Here is a 7,500-nt window from a genome sequence, read left to right as displayed (position 1 = left end):
GTGTGTGTGTGTGTGTGTGTGTGTGTGTGTGTGTGTGTGTGTGTGTGTGTGTGTGTGTGTGTGTGTGTGTGTGTGTGTTAGTTTGCGTTTGTGTGTGCGTGTGCATATGCGTGTGCGTGTGTGTCTCTGTGTGCGTGTGCGTGAACGCGCGCGTGAACCCTTCCGCACAGTACAGTAGGTCCCAAACCTCTGCTTCAAGTACTTCAACTTTATGGCTCCAAAAGAGTATTGTTCACCATATCTCTTAAAGCACATTATTCGTTCTTCTCTTCCATAGCACAGCGTAACCGAAACACTAAATTCATTCCTCACACAAAAGAAAAAAATATAGGGCTCGCTGCCGACGAGAATTCTACAGCCTTTTGTTTTCCTTCCACGCTCCTTTTTTTCCTGCAGCATTTCCAGATATGAAAAACACAAAAATATTCATTTTTACGACTCCGGGCCCCGTAGTCTGCCTGTTCCGTGGCGATGCTTGCGCTCCCTGCTAGTAGCTCCAGGAGGAATATATATCTCTTGCAACGTGATAATCCTCATGCAATATGACCCGATTAAAAAGAAAGAAAGAAAAGGAGAGAGATAAAAAAAATATATAAAATAAAAGACGAAGGAAATCCAGAGGAAATTCCTTTTCATTGTGTGTTCTGGACGCGGCAAGTCGGAGAGCAAACGGGTCGAGGCGGAGGCAGCTTGACAGGCTCGAGGCGGCGGGGAAGACTGTCAAGAGGTCGTTGACGGAGGGAATATCGCCCGGTCGATGGTGTAATGTCGGATCAGGAGGTGCACATGGCTGGATCTTCATGTGCTGCCGGCCGGTGTGCACACGCGAGATGATACATGCGAGATTTACATTCGGGTGAATGTGTCTTTCTGTCTTTTTCTCGGTCTCGGTTTCTATTTCTGTTTCTGTCTCTCACTCGCTCACTCTCTCTCTCTCTCTCTCTCTCTCTCTCTCTCTCTCTCTCTCTCTCTCTCTCTCTCTCTCTCTCTCTCTCTCTCTCTCTCTCTCTCTCTCTCCCCCTCCTTCCATCCCTACCTCCACCCTCCCTACCTCCTCCCTACCTCCACCCTTTCCCTCTTCTCTCTACCTCATCCCTTTCCCTCTTCTCCCTACCTCCTCCCTTTCCCTCTTCCCCCTACTTCCTCCCTTTCCCTCTTCCCCCTTCCACCCCCCTCTCCCTCACCCCTCTTCCACCATCCCTCCCTCCTTCCCTAAACTACCAGACACACATACCACAAAAACACAGCCACACACAAGACTCCAAGCACACGCAGGATGTACTTGGGAGGAGATGATCTAGGGAGTAACCAGGGATCGCCGGCGTCGTACATGGACATGACAATCTTCTCGTACAAATACATGACAATCTTCTCGAGCAGTCGAGTCACACTTCGGAATGTGGTAAATGTTCGCCTGTTGGTGCGAGAAGCTAGTGTGGATAAGCATTGGCTCGATGTTTGAAAGGGAGAGAGGGAGAGGGAAAGGAAGGAAGGGAGGGAGCGAGTGAGGGAGGGAAAGGAAGGGAGGGAGAGAATGAGGGAGGAAAAGGGAGGGAGGGAGGAAGGGGGAGGGAGGGAGGGAGGGGGAGGGAGGGAGGGAGAGAGGGAGAGGGAGAGAAAGAGAGAGAGAGAGAGAGAGAGAGAGAGAGAGAGAGAGAGAGAGAGAGAGAGAGAGAGAGAGAGAGAGAGAGAGAGAGAGAGAAGCCAAAAAAACGAATAATATACATGTTGGTATGCAAGGAAGTTTCAAAACATCGAGAGTAACTAACACAACAATACAAAACAGACTTTGAAAAAAAAAAAAAAAAAAAAACGAGATAAGAGAAGGGAAAATCATACCGAGTTGAAAAACAAAGTTGTGAGGCCGGCAACTAACTTTGACTCATGAATATCGTGAACCGCATACTTCCTCCTTCGGATAGGGAGAAAGGGGGAGAGGGAGAGGGAGGAGAAAGGGGGAGAGGGGGAGGGAGGAGAAAGGGGGAGAGGGCCAAGGGAGGAGATGGAAAGAAGATATGGGCGCAGGAAGGGGAGAGGGAGGGGAGGAAAGGGAGGGGAGGAAGGGAGGGGAGAGGGGAGGCGTGATCAGGGATAGGGATATAGGGAGAGGAAGGGGGGTATGAGTAGGAGGATGTTGATTACTCTCATCCTTAAGCCTATTCTATCTTTTGAAAAACCACTGAATAAATCACTCACCAGAACATCGTCTCCTGCAGGCCATTCGTACAGCACGAGAAACACAAGCCCCGTCGCTCATTTTTATTACATACTGTGTCTATTAAATGAGGGAGTTCATTCTACCGGGGTTTCTCGTTTCGTCCAGCTGGTTGATCATAGAACTGTTTACTTGTTTACTCCTGATGAGTCACTGCCAGTTGGGGCTTTGTAAGACGCGCACTCAAATAACTAGCTTACGTACTCGTCTTCAGAGACAAACAAGATAAAAACATATATTCGCATCATATAAAAACAAAATTCCAGCACACTGATATCATACAAACACACAAACACATTGTAAGACACATATATCAACCGTGAGAAGATGAAAACAAAAGAGAGAGAGAAAGAAAAAAATCTTTTTTTTTCCAATCTCACGAGAAATGACAATCCCAGCATCCCCTGATGTTGCATGCAGTTGAGTGCAAGCAAGAGGAAGTTACAAGATCTCGCGCATCGGAGAGCGATTTTTGCGTCCGGAACTGCACGTCAAATCCTCCGAGTCACCAAGCCGTGATCTTGCCTCCCGCGCTAACAATAACGGTTTCGGATGTTTTAGCCGAGTGTTTCATTCTCACTCTGTCACTCTTTCCCTTTTCATCTTTTCTCTCCTTTCCTTCTTTTCTCATCTTTTCTATGCCAACCCCCCCCCTCCCCCTCCACCCCGTGCGTTACTCTCTTTCCCTATCTGTCTCTTTGTCCGTCTCTGTCCCTGTCTCTTTCTCTGTCTCTGTCTCTCTCTTCTGGTTTCGTCGTTTCTCCATGTCCGAAACAAGAAAAAAGGTAAGCCCTCAAACTCCATGAAATAGTATGACGCCGAGAGACACGGCAGTAACAGCCACTGAACACACAAAAAGTCCTGCGCTTGTTTTATTACGGTTATGGTCCACAGAGAGTTATGTGCGATGTTTTGGACGAAGGCGAACAAACAGCTACGTAATACATGTACATGTGCGTAATACATGAAGATAAATATGAATATACATGGATGTGTGTGTGTGGGTGTGTGTGTGTCTGTGATGTGTGTGAGTGTGTGTGTGTTTTTAGAGTGGTGTGTGTGGTGTGTGTGAGTGAGTGAGTAGGTGAGTGAGTGAGTGTAGTGAGTGAGTTAGTGAGTGAGTGAGGTGAGAGAGTGAGAGAGAGAGAGAGAAGAGAGAGAAGAAGAGAGAGAGTGAGTGAGAGAGAGAGAGAGAGAGAGAGAAGCCAAAAAAAAAGAAATAATATACTGTTGGTATGCAGGAAGTTTCAAAAACTCCGAGAGTAACTAACACAAACAATACAAAACAGACTTTGAACAAAAAAAAAAAAAAAAAAACCGAGATAAGAGAAGGAAAATCAGACCGAGTTGAAAAACAAGTTGTGAGGCCGGCAAACTAACTTGACTCATGAATATCGTGAACCGATACTCCTCCTTCGGATAGGAGAAGGGGGGAGAGGGAGAGGGAGGAGATAGGGGGAGAGGGGGGGGAGGGAGGAGAAGGGGGGAGGGCCAAGGGAGGAGATGGAAAGAAGATATTGGGCGCAGGAAGGGAGAGGGAGGGAGGAAAGGGAGAGAGGAAAGGGAGGGGGAGGGAGGCGTGTCAGGCGATAGGATACTAAGGGAGAGGAAGGGGTGGTATGAGTAGGAGGATGTTGATTACTCTCATCCTTAAGCTATTCTATCTTTTGAAACAACACTGAATAAATCACTCTCCAGACATCGTCTTCCTGCAGGCATTCGTTACAGCACGAGAAACACAAATGGCCCCGTCGCTCATTTTATTACATACTGTGTCTATAATGAGGGAGTTCATTCTCGGGTTTTCGTTTCGTCCTGTGGTTGATCATAGAAACTGTTTACTTGTTTAATCCTGATGAGTCACTGCCCGTTGGGGCTTGTAAGACGCTCCACTCAGAATAACTAGTTCGTACTCGTCTTCAGAGACAAAATGATAAAACATATATTCGAATCATATAAAAACAAAATTCCAGCAACATGATAGCTACAAACCACAAACACCATGGTAAGTCACATATATCAACGTGAGAAGATGGAAAAACAAAAGAGAAGAGAGGAAAGAAAAAATCTTTTTTTTTCCAATCTCAGAGAAATGACATCCAGATCCATGAGTTGCCATGCAGTTGAGTGCAAGCAAGAGGGATGTTACAGATCTGCGCTGGAAGAGCGTTTTTTTGCGTCCGGAATGCACGTCAATCCTCGAGTCCACCAAGCCGGAATTTGCTCTCCGCGTAACATAACGGTTTCGGATGTGTTTTAGCGAGTGTTCTTTCTCCACTCTGCACTCTTTCCTATTCATCTTTTCTCTCCTTTCCTCCTTTTATCATCTTTTCTATGCCAACCCCCCCCTCCCCCTCCACCCCGTGCGTTACTCTCTTTCACTATCTGTTCTTTGTCCGTCTCTGTCCCTGTCTCTTTCTCTGTCTCTGTCTCTCTCTTCTGGTTTCGTCGTTTCTCCATGTCCGAAACAAGAAAAAAGGTAAGCCCTCAAACTCCATGAAATAGTATGACGCCGAGAGACACGGCAGTAACAGCCTCTTGAACACACTAACGTCTCGCTGTTTTACGGTTATGGTCCACAAAGAGTTATGTGCGATGTTTTGGACGAAGGCGAACAAACAGCTACGTAATACATGTACATGTGCGTAATACATGAAGATAAATATGAATATACATGGATGTGTGTGTGTGGGTGTTGTGTGTTGTTCTGTGTGTGTGTGTGATCCATCTGGTCGTGTGTGTCTTCTGTGTGTGTGTGTGTGTGTGTGTGTGAGTGAGTGATGTGAAGTGAGTGAGTGATGTGATGTGAGTGAGTGAGTGAGTGAGTGAGTGAGAGAGTGAGAGAGAGAGAGGAGAGACTGGAGGAGAGAGAGATGAGAGAAGAGAGAGAGGAGAGATGAGAGAGAGAGAGAGAGAAGGTTTAGAGATAAGAGAGAGTGAGGAGAGTAAGAGAGAGAGAGAGAGAAAGAGAGAGAGAGAGAGAAGAGAGAGAAGAGAGAAGAGAGAGAGCGAGAGAAAAGGAAGAGAGAGGAGGGGAGAGAGAAGAAAAGAAAAGAAGAAAAGAGAGAGAGAGAGAGAAGAGAGAGAGGAGAGAGAGAGAGAAGAAGAGAGGAGAGAAAAAGAGGGAGCAAGGGAGAAGAAGAATGAAAACAGAAAACCCCAAAACTAAACAACGAATAAATACAAAAAAATCCCCTTTACCCCCTCCCCAACAAACAAACAAAAAATTTAACCCCCCCAAACCACGAATCCCCCCCTTAAAATTCACCCCCCCCCCTTAACCCCCCCTCCCTTCCCCAAAAATTTAAAAAAAAAAACCCAACCCAAAAGAATTTTAACCCCGAAAAAAAAAAACAGCGAAAAAAAAAAGAAAATTTTTGTTTGCAAAAGATAAAAAAGCTAATGCCTGCCCCTTTTAACCCAAAGGAAAAAAACAAAATAAAAAAAAAAGGACTTTGTTTCCGGGCATCCGAAAAACAATGGCGTGTGCAAGGGAAAGGGACCCCGGGGGAGGGGGGGGGGGGGGGGGGGAGGGGGGGAAAAAAGGGGGGGGGATAGGGGGGGGGGGAAAAGTAAAAAAATTGGGTGGAACCAAAGGGAAAGGGGGGGAGGGGGGAAAAAGGGAAAAGGGAGAGGGAGGGGAGGGGGGGGGAAAGAGGGGTGGGAAAACCCGGGGGTTTGGGAAGGGGGGAAAAGGAGGGTGGGGGAAGGGGGGGGAAAGGGGGAGTCCCTGTTCCCCCAGGGGTTTCAAATCCTCCTATAAATTTTCCCTAAAAAAGGAAAAAAAGGAAATAAAAAAAAGAACAAACCGAAAATAAATATCGAAAAGAGGAAAACTCGAAAAAAAAAAAAAAAAAAAAAACCAACCAAAAAAAAATTAAAAAGGGAAATTTTTAAAACAAAACAAAAAAAACCTTTTAAAACCAAACCCCCAACCCACACTGATCTCCCCAACCCCAAAATTACACAAAAAAATTCCTTTTTTTTCAAAAAAAAGAAGCCCCCGAACCTCAAAAAACAAACCCAAAAAAATAAAAAGGGCCCAAAAGGGTTTAAAGGCCCCAACTTAACACTTCCCAAAACGCGAAAAAAAAAGACCTCCTCATTTCCCAAAATTTTTACAAAAAAAAAAGAAATTTGTATTGCCGGGGAAAAACCCCCAAAGGTCGGGGGAGAAAAAAACAAAAGGAAGAAAAGGGAAGGGGGGGAAATAAAGGGAGTTAATGAAAAAAAAAAAAAGGAAAACCCAAAAAAGGAAAGAGAAAAAAAAAAGGGGAAAAAGAGGAAAATAAGTAAAAAAAAGGACAGTAATAAAAAAAAAAAAAAAAAAAACCCAAAAATTTTGAAGATACGAAAAATAACCCAACAAGAAAAAAAAAAAAAAGAATAAAAAAATAAAATGGGAAAAAAAAGGAAAAAAAACTAAGAAAAACAAAGAAGAAAAGAAGAAAGAAAAAACCCCCCCCCCTTTAAAAAAAAAAAAAAAATCAAACTAAAAAAGAAAAACAAGGAAAAATACAAAGAATGATAAAGCAGACGGAACCAAAAAAAAAAAAAAAAAAAAAAAAAAAAAAAAAAGATAAAGAAAAGGAAGAAGAAAAAAACGAAGAAACCCGCCCAAAAGAACAAGCCAAAGGGGGGCCCGGTTTCAGCGACGAGAGGCGAGGGGCAAAACACAACGACATCTCACGAGAAAAAGAAGACGAACCCCCTTTGCCCGAGGGCCAAAAACCACGACTCGAGAGAAAAAAAAAACGGATCTTTTGTGGGGGTTTTTTTTTTTCCCTTTTTAACGGTGGGTGGACTTTCGGGAAGTGAGTGTGGGGTTGGGTTTTTTTTATCACCCCATAATATTTTGCCCTTTTGGGATGTTGTGTGTGTGTTTTTTGGGGTTTTGGTTTTTTTTTTTTAAAATCAAAATTTTTTTGTCTATTTAATTGTGGGTTTGGTGAGTGTGGGTGTGGGTTGGTGTGTTTGGGGGTGTGTGGTGTTTTTGGGGTGTTTTTTAAAACCCCTTTTTCTTAAAATTTCTATTAAAATTTATGGTTGTGTGTGAAAAGAAAAAAAAACTTTGCCATGAAAAAAAATTTTTTAATATTTTTCATACAAAAAATTTTAAAATAAAACTTTTATTAAACAAATAAACAATAATAAAAAAATTTCAAAAAAAAAGGGAATTGGGCGAAAGGAGAAAAAAAATAAGAACAAATAAAATAAAGGAAAACCAAAGAAAAATGAACGAAAATCCAGCTCGGGGAAATGCCTTTAATCCCCAAGTAAAACCT

Source organism: Penaeus chinensis, chromosome 10, assembly GCF_019202785.1.
Source record: "Penaeus chinensis breed Huanghai No. 1 chromosome 10, ASM1920278v2, whole genome shotgun sequence".
In the NCBI taxonomy this organism is placed as follows: Eukaryota; Metazoa; Arthropoda; class Malacostraca; order Decapoda; family Penaeidae; genus Penaeus; species Penaeus chinensis.
The sequence above is the reverse complement of the archived record's forward strand: the minus strand, read 5'-3'. Positions refer to the sequence as shown.